The sequence below is a fragment of the Odocoileus virginianus genome, chromosome 12, assembly GCF_023699985.2.
Source record: "Odocoileus virginianus isolate 20LAN1187 ecotype Illinois chromosome 12, Ovbor_1.2, whole genome shotgun sequence".
NCBI lineage: Eukaryota > Metazoa > Chordata > Mammalia > Artiodactyla > Cervidae > Odocoileus > Odocoileus virginianus.
Window position 1 is genome coordinate 52,793,511 of NC_069685.1, and position 21,780 is coordinate 52,815,290.

The 21,780-nt window shown below is 40.9% G+C and overlaps 1 protein-coding gene and 1 pseudogene across 1 annotated transcript in view; one reads left to right on the forward strand and one right to left on the reverse strand.

Annotated features, from left to right (window-relative positions):
• The window catches only part of SRRM4 (serine/arginine repetitive matrix 4), a 508,596-nt gene that overhangs the window by 428,262 nt on the left and 58,554 nt on the right, over positions 1-21,780 (reverse strand). The gene's annotated exons all lie outside the window — the stretch shown is intronic.
• LOC110127175 (cytochrome b-like) overlaps positions 11,794-21,780 on the forward strand; it is a 56,999-nt pseudogene continuing 47,012 nt past the window's right edge.

Below are 21,780 nucleotides of genomic sequence, written 5' to 3' on the forward strand. Positions count from 1 at the left end.
TTAAATGCTGTATCTCCTATTGCTGCCCCCCAAAAAACACCCCAAAACTTAGTGGCTGAAAACAGCTACAATCATTTAATTTTCTCACAAATCTGCAATTTGGGAAGGGCTTGGCAGAGATGACTCTTCTCTGCTCCAAGCAGCATCAGGTAAAACAGCTGGACTGGGTGCTTATTTATTTATTTGGCTGCTCTGGGTCTTAGTTGTAGCATGCAGGATCTAGTTTCCTAACTAGGGATTGAATCCAGGACCCTGCATTGGGAGTACAGAGTCTTAGCCACTGGACCACCAGGTAAGTACCTGGCAGAACCATTTTCAAGATGGCTCATTTACATGGCTAAAAAGTTGGTGCTGGTTTTAGGCTGGGAAGCCAGTCAAAACTATGTACTGTGGAGGTTGGATCCTCTCCACAGGCTGCCTGGGCTTCCTCACAGCATGGTGTCTGTGACCCTAGAGTGAATGATCTAAAGAGAACAAGAGGGAAGTGCATAGTATTTTTATGAACTAGCCTGGGATGTCATATAGCACCTTCCATTGATATTCTTTTGCTCAAAGTAGTTACAAACGTCCACCCAAGTTCAAGAGGAAAGAGATTTTTTAATTGGCATATAATTGGTTTACAAAGTTGTGTTAGTTTCTGTGGTATACAATAGGAATCAGCTATATGTATACATATATCCTCTCCCTCTTGAGCCTCCCTCCCTCCCCACCCCCCATCCCACTCCTCTAGGTCATCACAGAGCACCAAGCTGAGCTCCCTGTGTTAACTGGCAGCTTCCCATTAGCTGTTTTACGCATGGTAGTGTATATATGGAGCTTCCCTGGTAGCTCAGACGGTAAAGAATCCACCTGCAATGCATATGACATAGATTCTTGATAGCTAGTAAAACATGTAGGATTGGTGATACTGTTGTGGTCATCCTTAGAAAATACAATCTGCCATAATTGACCACTTTCTCCCCCCCCAACTGCTATCCTCCAAGAAAAGCATTTCACCTAAGTGAGTTATTTCTTCCAAACAATCTTAATCAGGTTAAAGCTTAAAAAAGCCAACCTGACAGCCTCATAAGACACTGAACTGGCTTCATGGCATGCTTCCTAATTGTTTGGATTAGCTGTGTGAATCTGCTGGTTTGGCTACATTTTCCTTATCTTTGACTAAATTTTCTCCATCTGGTCATTTGCAGCATGCGGTTCTGAGAAGTAGGGGCCGGGGAAGGGCAACACAAGTGAGAATATCACAGATACTATGGTCAAGTTTAACTCCTCACTTGGGAATGTAAAGAAAAAGGCTTAGGAAAGTGAACTTAAGATTAAGATCAAATGGGCTGGAGGCAGGACTTGTAATCATCTCCTAATTCCAAGATCAGCATTCTTTCCACACTACTCCACTGCCCTGGTCCCTAAGGATTTTTCTTTTTTTTTTTTTTTAATTTATTTATTTTAATTGGAGGCTAATTACTTTACAATATTGTAGTGGTTTTTGCCATACATTGACATGAATCAGCCATGGGTTTACATGAAATCTGTTGTATTTTTATACACTAACAACAAACTACCAGAAAGAGAAATTAAGCCAACAATTCCATTTATGATTTTTCATAAAGTATTTACTCACAACAAAGGACAAATACACACCTCTATTCCTATGAAGGCAGCTATGCCCTGCTCTACCCCCTTGTGCCTGGGGAGTCTGAGACAGTTACCTTCTACATGATAGGATGTGAGTCTACCCTTCCGGGGACAGCTGATTGCCTTAGGTTTTATCATGTGACCTAAAGGCAGCCAATCCAGAGGGTTGGTGCATAAAGGTGAGATAAACCAATCAGATTCTCTCTCTCTGGAACCTGAACTAAGAAATAGAAGGCAGCACCTGATCATGGGAAAGGCTGCTAAAAGTTCATTAAGCACAGTAGTGGTGAAACTGCCTTCAAAGTCTTCTGCAAGCTGATACTTTGGTGAACAGAAACTATGAGTTACAGATGAGGTAGTCCATGGAGAGAAGAGTAGAGCAGTCCCAAAATATAGAGGCAAAGAGTTCCAAAAGGAGGGAGAAAACAGTTAGCAAAACCATTTCAGATTCTGAGAACTTTCCATTCCAGTTTCAGGAACTTTATCATTAAGCCCATTTTATCCCCAGAATTGGGACTCCTGGATCATTTGGTAGTTCAGTTTTTAAGTTTTTGAGGAACCATCATACTGTTTTTCCATAGCAGCTACACCATTGTACACTACCAGCAATAGTGTGCAAGAGTTCCCTTTTCTGCACATCCTCATCAACACTTGTTATTTTTTTGGTCTTTATGATAATAGCCATCCTGACAGGTATGAGGTGATATCTCACTGTGGTTTTGGTTTGCATTCCCCTGTTGAGTAGTGAATTTGAGAATCTTTTAATATATTAGTTGGGTCATTTGTATATCTTCTTTGGAGCGGTGTCTACTTAGGTTCATTGCCCATCTTTTCAATCAGGTTGTTTTGGGGGTTGGGTTTGGTTTTTTGTATTTTTTGTTTTTTGTTTTTGTGTTTGGGTTTTGGTTTTGTTTATTGTTTGCTCATTTGATTTTGCTATGGATAAAGAAAATGTGCTATATACATACAATGAAGTATTATTCAGCCTTTTAAAAGAAGGAAATTCTGTCAAGAACTTGGAGGCATTTGGGGGACAATGGTTAGATGAAATAAGCCACAGAACTATTTCATGATTTCACTTACATGAAGTATTGAAAAATAGTCAAACTTACAGAAACAGAGAGTTGAATAGTGACTGTCAGTGGCTGGGGGAGGGGAAGGTGAGGAATTGCTTTTTGAAAGGGATAAAGTTTCAGTTACACACGATTAGTAAGTACTAGAAATCTGCTGTACAAACTATTGCACCTATAGTTAACAATACCACAGTATAGACTTAAAAATTTAGGACAGTAGTTCTCATGTTGAGTTCTTACCAGAGTTTTTTTCTAAAAAGTCCCTTTTATTTACATTGGCCTGTATTCTTTACCAATTACTCCACTGCCTTAGCTCACTAAATGTAGAGATTTTTCACCCAATTTACAGATAAGTAAACCGAGACTCAGAGAGGCTAACCAACTTACCCAAGATAGCACAGCAGTTGAGTGCCAGTGAAGCCTGAGCCCTATCTTACACATCTTTTAGTAAGGTCATCCCTCTCTGACCTGTCCCTCTAATCAACACTACCCCTTCCAGAGACTTTTCCTTGGGTGGCGGCTATTAAGATATTTTAGCAATAATCCTGTCCTTGACAGACGACTTTGCCTTAGGATTCCATCTTCCTGATGGAATTATTTGATTCCACCTCTTCCTCAAGCTGAGTTAATTGCCAAGACTGTAGGGAAATCTCACTACCTCCTCAGTTCACGCAGCAGGACCCCCATCCTTAACAAGGCAGCTTTCTGACAAAGTGTGTTAGATGGCCTCAGACAAAACTTTCCTAGCAGGGGATTGGAGAGGAAAGAAAAAAAAGCAGAATAGAGGTGGGGGGCAGGGGGAGGGGGAAGGACGAAAATTTCCTTCAATTGATTTCTTTGCCATAGAGAAGCCTTTGAAAATCACTTTTTAGCTGCAGACTTCAGACGTGTGAGCTGTTATGCTGAGGGAGGGAGAAAAAAAAATCAAATCTGCATTGGATCAAACTGTGATCTTTCATTCATCTGAACAGGCAGCCCTCTTGGTAAACAGAAAATTAGAAATTCAAACAAAAGGAAGAGGGAATGTCCGAGGCAGCATTGGCCTCAGGCAGAATTCTGAGGTTGGCAAAGTGTGGCTCCAGGATCTTCCAGTGCCCCACTCCCCTCCTCCCCCAAGAAGAAACTCCCTTGAGCAAGGTAAAGAAAAGAAGAATTTGACTTTGCCTCTCTCTTAGCATCTCCTCCTTTGTGGTAGATCTTCTGTCACTTGTCCCATTCAGTCTTGACATCATACGCCCCATTAGTGTTCTGTGATGCTAGCAAGAGACTCTCAGGAAGGGCTAATTGATATTTCAACCAACTGTTAATTAACTGAAAATGAAATCTAAGCTCAAGATACCCCATCAATCCAAGGATATTTGAGATTTGAAAAAGGGAGCTCTTGGAGAGCCCAAAGTCTTCAAGACACAGAACCTATGGTGGAGGAATAGTGCTAGTCACTCAGTCGTGTCTGACTCTGCAACCCCGGGGACTGTAGCCCGCCAGGCTCCTCTGCCCATGGGATTCTCCAGGCAAGAATACTGGAGTAGGTTGCCATTCCTGTCTCCAGGGGATCTTCCTGACCCAGAGACTGAACCCGGGTTTCCTGCATTGCAGGCAGATTCTTCACCATCTGAGCCACCAGGGAATCCTGGATGAATAGAAAGCAGTGTGTTTACTAAGGGGAGTGGTGGATGCTGTGAGGTGCTGCCAAGATCCCCCTTCAGAAATGAAAGATGCATTATCTCAACTGCTGAAGTACTTTTTAAAGAGCCTTTGCAGTTAGCCCTTGCGGGGACTGCCTCAGCTGAAGGTGACTACCTCATCCAAGATCACGCCCCCTTCCCTGGGCAGCATGCATCCAGTTACTAATGAACAGGAGATATGCCGGCTCAGCCTTCTTGTTGAGATAACTTTGGAAGATCATCCCATGTTCAGAACTCCCCCTAAGGCTGGATGAGGTTTCTGCTAAGACTACATTACAGCTCAATTCCCCCCTCTTCAATCCTGCATCCTTCCCTTCCTCCCATAAGTATTTATCCTAAAGTTTCTTCCTAATAAGCATCCTGCAAGCCAATTCCCATCTCAAAGTCAGTTTCCCCAAGGAATCCAATCTGTGACAGGGCAATGAGAGAAAGCCCTCTTTGGTAAATCCAACATGCTTTATCACTCCAGGCACTGCACTCCCCCGTTCTGTTTGGAAATGGTATTCCCGAGAGTTATGCGACCCTTAAGCCCTGTGTTGTCATTGCTTCAAATCGCACTATCCACTCCGATGCGCGCACTCACGAGCAGCTAGCTATCTGCTCTACTGACCTCTGAGGGCGCCTCTTCCAGGTACCTAACTCTTGCCCTGTGACCTGCTTCTGTCACTCTGGGCCTTGCAGTGTGTTTTCTCTGTACCACTCTCTGGCCTGCCGAGCTATTTCCCCACAGCCTGACGCTTCTCCCACATCTGGTCCTCCTCAAAATGTGCATGTTCCAGCTTTGGAACTAAATATATCGGGGCATTGGGCATGTATTTACTCTTCTGAGCCTCCATTTTCCCAATGTGATTATGGCACAGACTGCTGATCAGCTCCCAATATCCATTATTCCCTCCTTCCTTCCCTGGAGCATGTGACCACCCTTGTAGACATTTCCGAGCCTGCCTTGCTGCTAGGTGCCATGTGACCATATTCTGACCAATGAAATGTAAGTAAGAGAAACTGCCTAGTATATTTAACTGCTATATTGTTCACCTAAAAGCAAGCTGTTTTACCTCCACATTCCTTTCTTTCTTTCTGCTGGCTAAGAAATCCCAAGAAGTAGAATAGCTGCCTTGAATTCATAAATGCAAGCAAGTTTCAAATCAACAAACTCTGCCAGTTATATGAGATAAATAAGCTTCTAGTTTAAGTTACTGTAGGTGGGAGTTACAGCGGTTTTGTATGCATCATAAGCCATATACATAAAACCAAGATAATAACCCTTACCTCACAGATCTCCTAATGACTAATCATCCTCAATGAGCATTTCTTCATCCCATGTCTGTTTAACTTATCTCTAAATTAGGGGTTTTAAAAGAACAGATCTCAAGAGATACAGAGTAACACAAGGAAAGATCCTCAGCTTAGAGCCCAGATAAGTCAGAATTCACCTTACATAAGCTCAGTAATCCAGGGTCGAATCACTTAACCTCTCTGTGTTTTTGCTTCTTTGCTTTTTGTAGTTATCTGATAGGGATGTTGTGAAAATCAAATAAGAAAATGTATTTAACATGCTTGTGTAAATCCATGTTACATGATGGGTGCCAGTTTTGTAGACTCTCAATCAAGGGTAGCCATTATTTGTCAGAGGACCACTTTGTCAGAGGGATGTGAACATGTGATCTGGAACCAGGCCAGATCATCTAGGATTGAATCCAAGCTCCTCCATTTACAATATGTGTGAATTTAGGTGGGCTGCTAAGTCCCTCTGGATCTTAATTTCCATCTCTATAAAATAGGAATGATAATAGTATCTACCTTATAGGTTCATCATAAGGGTCAAATGAATTGATAGTTTTAAAGTCCTAGTAGAGAACCTAGCAGGTGGCAAGTGTTTAAAACTTCTACCTATTGATTATCATTATCAAAAACTCATTGCAAGGCTGATAGGTTGGGACTCTCCTCTCAAAACTGAAAAGCAACCAAAAGCTCGACCAACAGATAATGCATACTCCAGTAAAAATGAGATCTGCCCTCGCTGACCTGCTGTTAGCTGAAATACTCATTATTAGAACCACATCTTCAAATTAAGATGTGTTTTTATAAAAATACTAGCCTCAAAGCAAAATATATTAACAGAAAATGAGACTGGTTGGCCTATTATATAATTCAGAAGAAATACATTCAGCCACTTGTTCATTTAAACATTTTCTTTAACAAAAACATCTTTTTATTTTGTATTGGGGTCGAGTTGATTAACAATGTTGTGACAGTTCCAGGTGAACAGTGAAGGGACTCAATCATTCATGTATCCATTCTCTCTCAAGCTTCCGTCCCATCCAGGCTGCCACTTAACATTGAGCAGAGTTCCATGTGCTATACAGTAGGTCATTTTTGGTTATCTATTTTGAATATAGCAGTGTGTACATGTCCATCCCAAACTCCCTATCACTTCGCCCGTCCTTCCCCCTTGCAACCCTAAGTTTGTTATCTAAGTTGTGAGCCTCTTTCTGTCATTGAAACATATTCTAAGAACCTATAAACATAGTTCAAGGCTCTTAAGATACTAAAAATAATAATAGAAATCTATTTATTCAGAATACTATCAGATTGTAAAGAAAAAATGTAGTGGAAGACACTGCTAATTGCCTTGGCAATATCTATTAATATATCCCTTCTCTCTTGATAACATAATCAAATTTTATTTGGGTAAGTATAGTGCTAATTCCAGGAAATGGATTATGACTGCTCTTCCCAGCCTCTCTTGCTGCTAAAGTGGTCTTGTGGCCCAGGTACAGCCAACAAACGTAAGTAAAATCTACTGAGGAAGCAGTCCTGAAAAAGAATTTTCTTTTCTGTTAAGAGGAGACAAAGCAACTGGTTTGGTGCCTTTGCCTTTTTCCCTGGTTGTCTTCTTTCTATCCTGAATATCCATAAGATGTCTGAAACTGAAGCAGTTATCACATGCTTAAGATAACAAGCATGAAAGGAAGACTGATGAAAGAACAGATACACTGGCCCTGACATTCCCAAGCCACTCAATGAACCAACACCAGTATCCATGGACCTCTTGACCTCTTGTTATAAGCGATTACAGATGATTCTCACTTGAAGCTGAAAGTATTCCTAAATATTCAGGCTCTCTCACAGAATACAGAGCTATAGAAGGCAGGTCCAGATACTAGTTTCTAAGACATGAGGGTATGCTCTTAAACTCAAGTTGTGGGGATGATATGAAAGTTGTGAAGAAGGTGCTAATACTAAACCATTCCCACTTCATCATTTTACCTATGACCATCATCTAATTCAACCCAGTCTTTTGTGTATTCCTCTATCATGGATCCAAGTGGCTTACTGATAATACTAAGGGGCACAAAGTATAGAGAATATGTACTCCTTGCCCTATATAAAACCCTGCTCTATCAGAACAGACAATCTCCCTAGAGCATGGCTTCTTTCTTTCCTATCATTTCTGTTCTAGCACAGTGCAATACTATCTCAAAGACTTTCTATGCCTTTTCAACTCCAGAGTCACACAGCAGTTAAGACCTATTAATATTTCAGCTCATTTTTCATTTGCAGGGCCATGATACCCATTGAACACAAACTATCTATTTGTCTACCACAAAATGCACCCAAGTATCTCAAAATGTAACCTTCTGGTTACAAAATGAGACAGTGCTTCAGGACCCCAGAAAGCACCCTCCTGGTACCTTTCAGGTCAATGCAAGAGAAATTTCTCCAGGACTTCTTCCACAATCCAGGAAATGAAATGGCCTCTTTTTTACATTATTTAACCAGGAAAAAAATTTTAACCACGGAGTGGAGGGAGACAGCCATCTTTTTTAACCTGAAATATGACAGTCCACCTCAGAGAGAGCTTGAGAGGGGATGTGTGTGTGTGTGTGTGTGTGTGTGTGTGTGTGTGTGTATTCACACACAATCCTATGAATTATATGTTTTGCTATATTGGTCTATTCAGTTCTTCAATTTGTATAAAAATAATTTAGATAGTGAGAGATACTTCTGCTATCAACCTCACTTTATGTGAAGAAATTAAGACACAGAGTGCATAGCTCTTAACAACAGTATTAGAATTTAACCCAGACTGTCTGACCATACCTAAGGTGATTGTATAATTTACTGTGCAAAATAGCATTGTTTTCAGGGTGAAATGACTGTCATTAAAGATAAGGCCAGAATAGCAGGTGTGAATCAGGACTATCCAACATAAACTAGAATATAAGGTCACTCTAGGTATATGGACCTCAATGAAACAATTGAATGAAATAATGTATTTAAAGAATTCATCTAGCCCATCAGCAGATGAATGGATGAGGAAGCTGTGGTACATATACACCATGGAATATTACTCAGCCATTAAAAACAATTCATTTGAATCAGTTCTAATGAGATGGATGAAACTGGAGCCCATTATATAGAGCGAAGTAAGCCAGAAAGATAAAGACCATTACAGTATACTAACACATATATATGGACTTTAGAAAGATGGTAACGATAACCCTATATGCAAAACAGAAAAAGAGACTCAGATGTATAGAACAGACTTGTGGACTCTGGGAGAAGGCGAGGGTGGGATGTTTCAAGAGAACAGCATTGAAACATGTATATTATCTAGGGTGAAACAGATCACCAGCCCAGGTTGGGTGCATGAGACAAGTGCTCGGGCCTAGTGCACTGGGAAGACCCAGAGGGATCGGGTGGAGAGGGAGGTGGGAGGGGGGACTGGGATGGGGAATACATGTAAATCCATGGCTAATTCATTTCAATGTATAACAAAAACTACTGTAATGATGTAAAGTAATTAGCCTCCAACTAATAAAAATAAATGGAAAAAAAAAAAAGAATTCATCTATATGCCTGGAACATAATATGTGCTCAATATATATTATCCATCTCTCAAGGTCATTTGAAGGATTTCATATGGAAGGTGTAAAGAGTTCCAGAGATACATAGTACCATCAAGCGATTCTTCCACCCTGGTCCTCTTGCTTTTTATGGAAGCATCAGTTCTGGCACTTGATACCAGTCCCATGAGGGCAATGCAGAACCAGAAGAATATGAGATGACTCAAGGCCTGCCTGCCTGCCTGCCTTGGGTTGATGGATGAGAAACCAGTAAACTGCTGAGAATAGCCCAAACACCCATCTGCCACATGCCAGCAAAGAAGCCAGTGCTTCTGGAGCAGCCACTGATGTCTGTCTGGGCATCTGATATCTCAGCTAAATTCGGACTGGCAATCAATAGAGACTCCTCCAGAGACCTCATTTTCACAGGTTCGCTTAGCTCTCCAGCATGTCATTTTGCAGTGGTGAGAACTTCAATCAAGGCAGCTGCTCGTTTCTAAGCAGTTGTCTGAAGTTTCCCATTTCTACCTCCACTCTCTTCCAGGTCTTTAATCACTTCATTTTACAGCAAGGAAAACATTTTATTAAGGGCCACTTTCCTTAAGGTGGGATTACAGATATCGAGTCATGAAATCATGAACATTCTATATAAAGCCAGATTGCTTTAAAAGTTTCTAGTCTGATCCCCTCAATTTACAGATCAAGAAACTGAGATACAATAAGAGACTCACTTAATGTAATAGGCAAATTATTTTAGCATCAGAATGGAGTTGGGTGCAGGACTCTGGAGTTGGACTACCTAGATTCAGATTTTACCTCCATCACATTCAATTTACTTTCTTTTTCTGTGCCTCACTTTTCTCATCCATAAACTGGGGCTAATCATAGTATCCACCTGCTTATTTCTAGAAGGATTAAAAGAGCTTAAAACTCCTTAGCACAGTTTCCTAGGACTTATAATAAGCATTAGATAAAGGTTGCATTTTATTATTAATATTTATGGAACTGGTACAAGGTTTTACATCTCAGAAGGAAAAACTGAATTGTCAAATTCTGGGTGCATCCTTAGGAAAAAGGACATTTTTAAAGGTTTTGGAATTTTAAATGTTTTCCTTTGATAGCATTTAATGCTTTCAAGGTAAATTAGCTTGACCAGAATTTCTTAAACTGTATTCCTTGATGTGGATGTATTAATAGTGGTTTCTTCCAAAGCAGGGAATTCCTTAAAATCCCTAGTTTGGTGGTCATACAAGTTTGAGAAATACTAGGCCTTCTATTTCTTCCTCTCCCAGAGATTCATAATGCACTTGAACATATTAAAGATCCAAGAAGTTCTGCAGGAAAGAAATCTGTGTGATGCTATTTAGCTTACCATTTCCCAAATATACTTGACCACAAAATCCATTCAAATATCCCCACTGACACTAGTATCCCAGAACAGTTTGAGAAATTCTGAATTAGATCAAAGCTTCTTGACATCTCCCACTCAAAATCAGAAGCCAAGCCATGTCACCTAACATTCCACAGCTTCCCAACCTGAAAAAACCTAGCAAATAATCTAGATGTGACATATTATGCCCAGCCCAAGACTCCCATGCAATGAGTCTTTTTTTTTAAACTAAAAAATAAATTATGTATTTGGCTGCATCAGGTCTTAGTTGCTGCTTAGTTGCCCTGGACATGTGGGTTCCTAGTTCGACCAGGGATCCAGCCTGAATCCTCTGTATTGGCAGGTGGATTCTTAACCACTGGACCACCAGGGAAGTCCCAGTATTGAGTCTTGACAATCATCTTTGTATATCTTTACTCTGTCACTCACCCCTTAGCTACAGCTAATTGGATAAGAGGTGGGCACTTGACTGAGGATGAACCAATCAGATGCTCTCCAGAGACAGCTTGGCATAGGGAGGTGACCCAGCTCGGAAGTTAAAGTCTCCAAACTGTTACTGATGGAAACTCAAACTATTCTGCTTAGAGCCTTTTTCTCAAATGCTTCCCATCTAATGGTAAAGATGGTGACCAGCATCACCTACCTACATTCTACTTCTCACTTTCCAAAATTTCGTGAAAAGTTTCAGAATTGATTTTGGTTGGCCCTAATTGGCACCACTTAGATCACTGACTCATCATGAACCAATCACAGAGGACAAGAGATATGGACCTCTGATTGACTGGGCCTCAGTCATGTGGCCATTTCTGAAGCCAGAAGTGACAAAAAACAAAACAACCCATCTAAATCTCACAGGACTGAGGGTACAGGAAGGGTGGTTCCCCAAAGTAAAACTGAGTTTCCATAACCAGAAGAGGCAATAGAGGGTGGACAGATAAACATAAAGATTTCCACCATACCCAGGGCCACGTTACAACTTTAATGACACTTCTATCTTCATGAGTCCCTTCCACCATAAAGACACATATTTAAAATTGTATTTTATGACTGTGTTGTCATAAAGACAAATATAATCCAGGCTGAATTATATTCATGTTTTTCTTCTGATTTTAGAAGAAACTGAAACATTTTTGTGGACTCTAGGCACTTCACCTACTGTGCCAATGGATAAATTAGCCCTGACTACACCAGCTTGCAGAAGGAAATCTTTCCAGGAGAAACTTGCGCCTACTAACCAGCAAGTACTCTCCCTGTGCCTGCCTTCCACACCATCCTCTAGCTTGTCCCAAGAGCTCATGAGGAAGGGCAGCCAGCTTTGCTACAGAACCAACCTGGAGAAAAGGGAGCCAAGTAAATTATGGGCTTCTTAATAAGCACAATCTTCCTGCTAAGGGGTTTATCTGCCAGAGTGCCTTAATCTGCTTTTAGAGTTCACATTCATTGACTGCCCAATCTCTGAATAGTGCTGATAGCCCCCTTCACAAATCTCTTATTTGCCATAACCCAAGCTATATTCATGGTTGTTACTTTTAGGATTATATGAAGTCAGTAACCTTTTACTTTCTCCCTCCCCAACTCCAGCCCCATAGTTTGAAGAGAGATGAACCCAAGAGATGTTTTCAGGGAGAGGAAAAAATAGAGAAAGAAACAAGCTGAAAAGGGCCCTGACTACTTTGAAATCAAAGTCCAAAAGGGACTTTCTGAGATGAGTGAGGAAATCTCTTGTCCCTAGTAATTTACCCTAAACTACCATGGGCATAAGGAATGCCAGTCAGCACAGTGTGGGTCACACATTCCTATCTGTCAGCCATTTGCTTAACACTTCAGTGGGTTTTGTCATATTTATGTATCAACTGTACAACTGCTTATTAAGCTTTTGTTTACTTTAATCCACCTCACTGTTCCCCACACAACGTTATTCGAAGCATTGCATCCAAGAGATCAGGAGTTTGATATACCAGTTATATTTTTTCTGATACACTTAATTAAATATTAACTATTCAAACAGAAAACACTCCTGGTAAGATACCTGCCACTAACTAGCTGTGTGACTTTAGCAAGTCACTCGCCGTCTCTGAGCTTCAGCTTCCTGGTCCAGTTGACCTCTAAAAGGCCTATGATTCTAAAATTCCTGACATATTTAGGCAGTTGAATTTTCTGTGATTGTGTTCTACTTTTTCTCCCACTTTTCTGGCTTTTATTTTTCTGAGTATTAATTTTAAAATGAGGGGGGAGTAACATATATATGGAATTTAGAAAGATGGTAACGATAACCCTATATGCAAAACAGAAAAAGAGACACAGATGTACAGAACAGACTTTTGGACTCTGTGGGAGAAGGCGAGGGTGGGATGTTTTGAGAGAACAGCATCGAAACATGTATATTATCAAGTGTGAAACAGATCACCAGCCCAGGTTGGATGCATGAGACAAGTGCTCAGGGCTGGTGCACTGGGAAGACCCAGAGGGATGGGGTTGGGAGGGAGGTGGGAGGGGGGATCGGGATGGGGAACACATGTAAATCCGTGGCTGATTCATGTCAATGCATGGCAAAAACCACTACAATATTGTAAAGTAATTAGCCTCCAACTTATAAAAATAAATGGGAAAAATAAATAAATAAATAAAATGAGGGGGAAACTACATAAACTTTGAAAATAAAATATATCTTGAGCTACTCTTTTTCCTTTATTTTCTATATTCCAAATCTACTGCATTTTTTTCAGACTTCTGTTTACCCAAGCTCCTTCAGAACTTCAGAGGTTTTGCACATACTATTCCTTCTGGAGGCAATGCTTTTCCCACAAGTTAACACTTACTCACCCTCCATATTTCAGTTTAGTGTTCCTCATTCAGGGAAGCCTTCCCAACCTTTTACTGCCGCATCCACTATGAATCAGGTCTTTTTGTTAAATGCTTCCATATTAGTCTGTTTCCCAGATGTATATTTGGGGGGCATCATTTTAATGTCTGATCTCCTCACTAGAATTTAAGTTTCAGGAAAGCAGGAATAGCATTTAGTTTTCTTGCCACTGTGCTTCCAGAAATTTCTATAATGTCTAGCACACAGTTGCTGTTTAGTCACTAAGTCATGTCTGACTTTTTTGAGACCCCATGGACTGTAACCCACCAGGCTCCTCTGCCCGTGGAATTTTCAAGGCAAGAATACTGGAGTGAGTTGCCATTTCCTTCTCCGTGGGATCCTCCCAACCCACATCTCCTGCATGACAGGCAGATTCTTAACCACTGAGCCACCAGAGAAGCCCCGAGCACACAGCAGGCACCCGATTTGTTGAATGAATAAAATATTCAGGAGGGGGTAGTCTTGGAACTTCATTGAAACTCATATTTCTTTATGTAACTTGTCCTAGGGACTCTCAACCTTTTTAGTCACAAAATGATGCTCAATGTCTATCCTAAATTCTTCCTCTTGGCAGAGAAAATATTTTAGAAATAGAGTTACACCTGAATGCTGTAGTCTTGGAGAGCAAAGGAGAAATTACAAGCTGCTTCTCTGAGGAAGCCCTGGGAATTTCCCCCTACTCTCCACATAGGCTAAATCCAAATGTTCCTGATGCATGTTAATTGTGAATGAAGCCTCCTGTTACCTGTTTCAATGCAATTATCTACAAATTTCAGCCCAAGACTCCCAAGAGCTGCACTGTGTCTCTGCCTAATGGCTTTCTCTGGTAACTGGGCCTCAGTGAGCCTGTGCCCAGGAAATGCCAGAGAATGGATGCTCCAGGGATTAGTGCTCAGCCACTGATTGATGCTAGTTGATGGATAAATACTCCAGCTCCCATGCCATCCCAGCGGGATAATCTGATTGCCCATAGTGGTAACCTGCTTAATAACACTCTTCATTGGCTTCTTTCCTTTCATTGTTTCATTTGCTCTGCCTCCTACAGTGTTGGACACTGTGAATCACTCTCCATATATTCCTTCACTGAAGGACTTGCCCTAGCTGCTGGGAGTGCTGTTGGCAGATGACCTTCAGTTGTCAATCCCTTTAGGAAATGCCTCAGCTACAGAGAACTCCCTTGCTCAAGGACACACCTTGCTGGGGAAGCCTACATCCAACGACTGATTGATGCAGGATTATGAAGGCTCAGAGCCATCCTAGCCAAGTTTAGGACAACTGGGAGGGTCATTCTAGCTTGAGAGCTACCTGCAGAGCTGGCTCAGGTTGTTGCTGAGCCTCACTGTGTCTCACTTCCCCCTGACCATCCCTGCTTCCTGAGTGCGTGTATGCTAATTTGCTCTCTTTGCCACGCTATGGACTGTAACTCTCTAGGCTCCTCTGTCCATGGGATTCTCCAAGCAAGAATACTGGAGTGGGTAGCCATGCCCTCCTCCAGGGGATCTTCCCGACCCAGAGGCCAAACCTGAATCTCCTCAGGCTCCTGCATTGCAGGCAGATTCTTTACCGCTGAGCCACCAGGGAAGCCTCCCTGCTTTCCCACTCCTCCCTTATATATAGGTGTTGATTCCAAAGGCATTCTTTAATAAGCATCCTGGTGCTAACTCCTGCTCAGAATCTGCTTTCTGGGGCTTCCCGTCTCTACTAGCAGGAGAGCTGGTGAGGCAGTCAGCATCCCGCTGTGCCCCTCGTAGAGGGGGGAGGCTCTACACGGAAGAAAGAGAGCTTACTAGCAGGCTCCTCTTACCAGTATTCACAGCCTACAAAGCTGCACTTGGATTACCCCTATTAATAACAGTACTGAATACCTACAGCATTGATCACCTACAAATTCTTAAACTTCACCAATGTTAAAATTATTATCCCAACTATTATATTAGTACAATTAACATGATTATAAAAAATAACATGACTTGAATCACTACCACAACCTATAGCTTACTGATTAGTTTTATCAGCCTATTTCTTCTTAACCAATTTAATGACAACAGCCTTAATTTTTCGTTAATCATCTCCAACTCCTATCGGCACCTTTATGAATTTTAAAAACGTGACTCTTACCACTAATATTCATTGCCAACCAATGTCACCTATTGAAAGAATCACCAGGGACTTCCCTGGTGGTCCAGTGGTTAAGAATCCATCTTCCCATGCAGGGGACTCAGTTCCATTCCTGGCCAGGGAACTAAGATCCCACATGCCACAGGACAGTTGAGCCCATGTGCTGCAGCTACTGAACCTGAGCACTCTGCTGCTGCTGCTAAGTCACGTCAGTCGTGTCCGACTCTGTGCGACCCCGTAGACAGCAGCCCACCAGGCTCCTCCGTCCCTGGGATTCTCCAGGCAGGAACAGTGGAGTGGGTCGCCATTTCCTTCTCCAATGCATGAAAGTGAAAAGTGAAAGTGAAGTCGCTCAGTCGTGTCTGACCCTTCGAGACCCCGTGGACTGCAGCCTACCAGGCTCCTCCGTCCCTGGGATTTTCCAGGCAAGAGTACTGGAGTGGGTTGCCATTGCCTTCTCCCTGAGCACTCGAGAGCTCGCACTAGAGAAATCTACACACAACAATGAAGAGCCCATGTGCTGCAACTAAGATACAGTGCAGTCAAATAAATAAATATTAAGAAAAAGAGAATTACTAACTTGGAAAAAGCTATATATTTTATACTAATCATGCTATAGATGTTCCTAATTAGAACATTCATAGCCACAGAATTGATTCCATTCTGTATCTTATTTGGAAGCAACTCTAATCTCAACATTGTTATTATTCACTGAGGAAACCAAACAGAACAACTTAATGCAGGACTTTATTTTTTATTTTACACATTAGTAGCATCTTCTCCACTGCTAGTTTCTCATATATATCCAAAATATTATAGGTTCATGAAACTTTTTAATGATCCAACACTGAACCCAACAAACTCTAACTCTTGATCCAACATTTTGCTAGGATGCAAAATAGATTTTATAATTTAAAAAAAAAAACCCTCTGACTGCCAAAATTGCATGTCAAAACCCCTATTCTATAGCTCTTGTAGCCACAGTACTCAAACTTGGGGGCCCTGGTATGCTACAAATCACAATGATCCTATACCCCTTAACAAACCACATAGCATATCCACTCCTCATATTAGGAATAATCATAACTAGCTCAATCTGCTTGCACCAAACAGATTTAAAATCACTCACCATGATTCACTCACCACATAGCACTTGCCATCACAGCTATCCTCATCCAAACACGTTGAAGTTATTTAGGGGCCACTGCCCTAATAATCGTCCATGGCCTCACGTCATCTATATTATACTGCCTGGAAAATTCAAATTACAAATGTATTCAGAGCCAAACCATAATTTTAGCCTGTGGCCTACAGATCTCTTCCACTAACGGCAACATGATGACTACTAGCAAGTCTTACAAATCTAGCATTACCCCCCAACAATCACCTTCATTGGAGAACTATTGGTGGTAACCTTTTCCATGTTCCAACATCACCATCATCCTAATAGGGATTAATGCAGTCAATGCTGCCATAGACTCTCTCTATATACTAATCATAACACAATATTTACATGAGGAAAGTGAAAAATGTGAAAGTAAAAGTGTTAGTCACTCAGTCATGTCTGACTCTTTGCAACCCCATGGACTGTCTATGGAATTCTCCAGGCAAGAATACTGGAGTGTGTTGCCATTTCCTTCTCCAGGGGATCTTCCCAACCCAGGGATTGAACCTGGGTCTCCCTCGTTGCAAGCCGATTCTTTCCCATCTGAGCCACCAGGGAAGCCCTTACACAAAAAACGCCCTTGTAACTCTGCACCTGCTACCCCTCCACTGTCACTCAGCCCCAAATTACTTTGAGCTCCATGTGCTGTAAATACAGCTTGACAAAAACATTAGATTGTGAATCTAGCAACAGAAACTCAATTCTTATTTACCAAAAAGTTATATAAGCACTGCTAATTCATGTCTTCAAAATTAACCAAACTTCTAAAAGAAAAAAAAATAGGAGTAATCCATCAGTCTTTGGAACCAAAAACCTGGTGCAACTCCAAATAAAAGTAATAAATTTATTCCCCTCTTCTACTCTAGTCACACTAATTACATTAACTCTACTAATTAAAATAACAAACTCCAATGTCTACAGGGGCAACCTGTGCTCATTTTAGGTCTCACATGTCTTTATTACCAGGTTAATTTCCACAACAGTATTCACTTACTTGGGCCATGAAATAATCATTTCAAACTGACATTGAATTACTTACTATCCAACCCTAAAACTATCACTTAGCTTTAAATTACATTACTCCTCAATGATATTCATAACAGCAGCACAATTCATCACATGGTCAGTCACAGAATTTGCAACATTCTATACACACTCAGACTCTTAACATTAATGGGTTCTTCAAATATCTACTTGTATTTCTCATCACTATACAGTTTTAGTTACTGCCAACAATCTTCTCCAACAGTTTAGTTGGAGTTGTACCCTTTTGGCACATGGGGTGAGTGGCAGGACCAAACAGACGCAGACACTACTGATCTTCAAATCATTTTACCTAACTCGTTGGTCTCCAGTTGGATTCATTATCAACAGCATGGTTATCACTCAAATGCATGAGACTTAACAATAAATTTTCAGACTTACGTCACATTAGTTTAACCCTGGTCAGGTTTCTCCTAGCTATAGCTGGAAAATCTGTCCAATCTGGCCTTCACCCATGACTCCCCTCAGGAACAGAGGGCCACATTCCAGTCTCAACCCCATGCCACTCAAACAACAGTTGAGGCAAGTGTTTTCTAATATCCTTTATCATCCCCTAAGAGAAAACAATAAAACAATCCAAAGCATGACATTATGCCTAGGAGCCATTATCATACTATTCACAGCAATCTGTGTTCTCACCCAAAACAACATTTAAAAAAAAAAAAAAAAAAAGGTCACCTTTTCTACCTTGAGCTAACAAGGACTTAAAATGGTAAACACTGACATTAACCATCCCTACCTAGCCTTCCCCCATATCTGCACACAGCGCTTTTCAAAGAAATGCTATTTATGTGCTCCAGATCCATTGTTCACAGTCTAAATGATGAACAAGATATTCGGGAAATAAGAGGTCTGTTTAGAGCAATACCTTTTGCCACAACCTCCGTCATCATCGGAAGCCTCGTGTTAACAGGAATACCTTTCCTCGGAGGTTTTTGTTCCAAAGAGCTGCTCATTGAAACAGTCAACACATCCTGTACCAATGCTTGAGCCCTCCTAATTATACCTGTTGCCATATCCCTAATGACTGTCTATAGCACTCAAATTCTTTGCTCCTAGGATAACCTCGCTTCTCTACTCTAACTTGAATTAATGAAAATAATCTACTCATAATTAATTCTATCAAACGTCTTTTAATTGGAAGTGTTTTTGCTGGATTCTTTATCTCCAGCAACATCTCTCCAACAACAATTCCACAAATAACTATGCCTTACTATTTGAAGTTAACAGCCCTTGCCGTGACTATTTGAGGATTTATTCTGGCACTTGAAATCAATTTTATTACACAAAAATCTAAATTCAATTATCCTTCAAATCTATTCAAATTCTCTGATCTTCTCAGATACTTTCCAGCTATCGTACACCATCTCTCACCATATCTAAATCCATCAAGGAGTCAGAAATGAGCATCACTACTGTTAGACCTGATTTGACTAGAAAATGTGTTACCAAAATCTACTTATTCCTTTTCCAAATAAAAATTTCTATACTAGCCCTAGACCAAAAAGGCCTATTAAAATTTATTTCCTCTCCTTTCTCATTACACTCGCCATAAGAACAGTTCTACTTAATTTCCATGAGTTACTTCCATAATTATCACAATGCCAATAAGCAATGACCAACCAGTAACAAACACCAGCCAAGTACAATAATGCAGCAATTCGTATAGCTTCCTCAGTAGAAAACCCGGAATCTCCAGTATCATAAATCAGTCTTCCATCCCATTAAAATTACACACAATCTGTATTTCTTAGTCCTTGAAAATGTAAGAAACCACTGCAAGTTCAGTGGTCACAGCTGTTATATAACCAAAAACTACTAACATACCCCTAGATGGGGCTTCCCAGCTGGAACTAGTAGTAAAGAATCTGCCTGCCAAAGCAGAAAACATAAGGGACGCAGGTTCAATCCCTGGGTCAAGAAGATCTCCTGGAGAAGTACATTGGCAACTCACTCCAGTATTCTTGCCTGGAGAATCACATGGACAGAGGAGCCAGGCAGGCTACAGCTCATAGGGCCGCAAAGAGTCGGACATGACTTAGTGATCGAACAACAACAACGACCAGGTATTTCTTTAATTCTACAAATGTTAACAGGGTTATTCCTAACAACACACTGTACATCAGATACAGTAACTGTCTTTTCATTTGTAACCCATATCTGCCGAGATGTAAATTACAGATGAACTATCCAGTATGTACATGCACATAGAGCTTCCGTAATTTTTTATCCATGTAGGGCAAGTACTGTATTATGGATCTTACACTTTCCCAGAAACATGAGACATCAGAATCGTCCCTACTATTTACAGTAATAGCTATAGCATTTATAGGTTACGTGTTACCATGAGGCCAAACATGTTTCTAAGGAGAAACTGTCATTACAAATTTCCTTTTACAAATTCCTTACATTGGAACCAGCCTGGTAGAATGAATCTGAGGAGAATTCTCAGTCAACAAAGTCACTCTTACACAGTTCTTCTTCCACTTTATCCTTCCATTTATTATTGCAGCTTTAGCAATCATCCACTTGTTATTCCTTCATGATACAGACTCTAATAATCCAACAAGAATTTCATCCGACATGAGTAAAATCCCATCTCATCCATACTGCACAAAGATATCTTGGTGCCTTGTTCCAGTTTCTGATCCTACCGGTACTAGTACTAGTACTAGTACTATTCCCACCTGACCTTCTAGAGGACCCAGACAACTATATCCCAGCTAACCCCCCTCCACACTCCCCACTACCATATCAAACCAGATGGATACTTCTTATATCCATATGCAATCCCACAATCAACTTCCAACAAACTAGAACGTGCACTAGCCTTAATCTTCTCAATCTTAATTTTACATTATCCCAATACTTCATATATCAAAACAATGACATACAGTACTCAATCCCTTAGCCAATGTCTATTCTGAGTACTCACAGTAGGTTTGCTAACATGAATCAGAACTTGCTGAACACTCATTTATTATCACTGGGCAACTAGCATCTATCTTATGTGCTATGCTGTGCTTAGTCACTCAGCCGTGTCCAACTCTTTGTGACCCCATGGACTGTAGCCTGCCAGGCTCCTCTGTCCATGGGGATTTTCCAGGCAAGAATCCTGGAGTGGGTTGCCACGGGAAGATCCAGGGGATCTTCCCAACCCAGGTATCGAAGTCAGTCTCCTGCACTGCAGGCAGATTCTTTACCGTCTGAGCAACCAGGGAAGTACAAGAATACTGTAGTGGATAGCCTACCCCTTCTTCAGGGGAAATTCCCAACCCAGGAATCAAACTGGGCCTCCTGCATTGCAGGTGGACTCTTTACCAGCTGAGCTAGCAGGGAAGCCCAGCATCTATCTTATGCTTCCTTCTAATCCTCATCCTTACACCACTAATAGGCATCATTGAAAGCAACCTCCTAAAATGAAGAGTCTTTGTAGTATATTTATTTCCTTGGTCTTATAAACTAGAGAAGGAAAATAACACATCTCCCTAAGACTCAAGGAAGAAGCTCCAGCCCTACCATCAGAACCCAAAATTGAAATTCTACTTAAACTATTCCCTGAAAATGTGTTATGGGACATTTACACTACCTTTAAGTGCTATATGAGTATTAATAATGGCATCATTAAAATCAACACTACTATGTATTTTGTGCAATATGTGCCCTTCCATATGTGCTGTGCTATGCTAAGTTGCTTCAGTAATGTCTGACTCTTTGCAACCCTATGTACTGCAGCCCACAAGGTTCCTCTGTCCATGGGATTCTCCAAGCAAGAATACTGGAGTGGGTTGCCTTGCCATTTCCATAAGCACAATATATACTTATTATCCATAATAAATGTATACTCATACACCCATGGTTATAAGCATGTACATTATCTTATTGACATTACATAATACATTATACTGGTCAACTCACATTCAACCCTTGTCTCTACAAATATCTATGAAGTAACTGAAC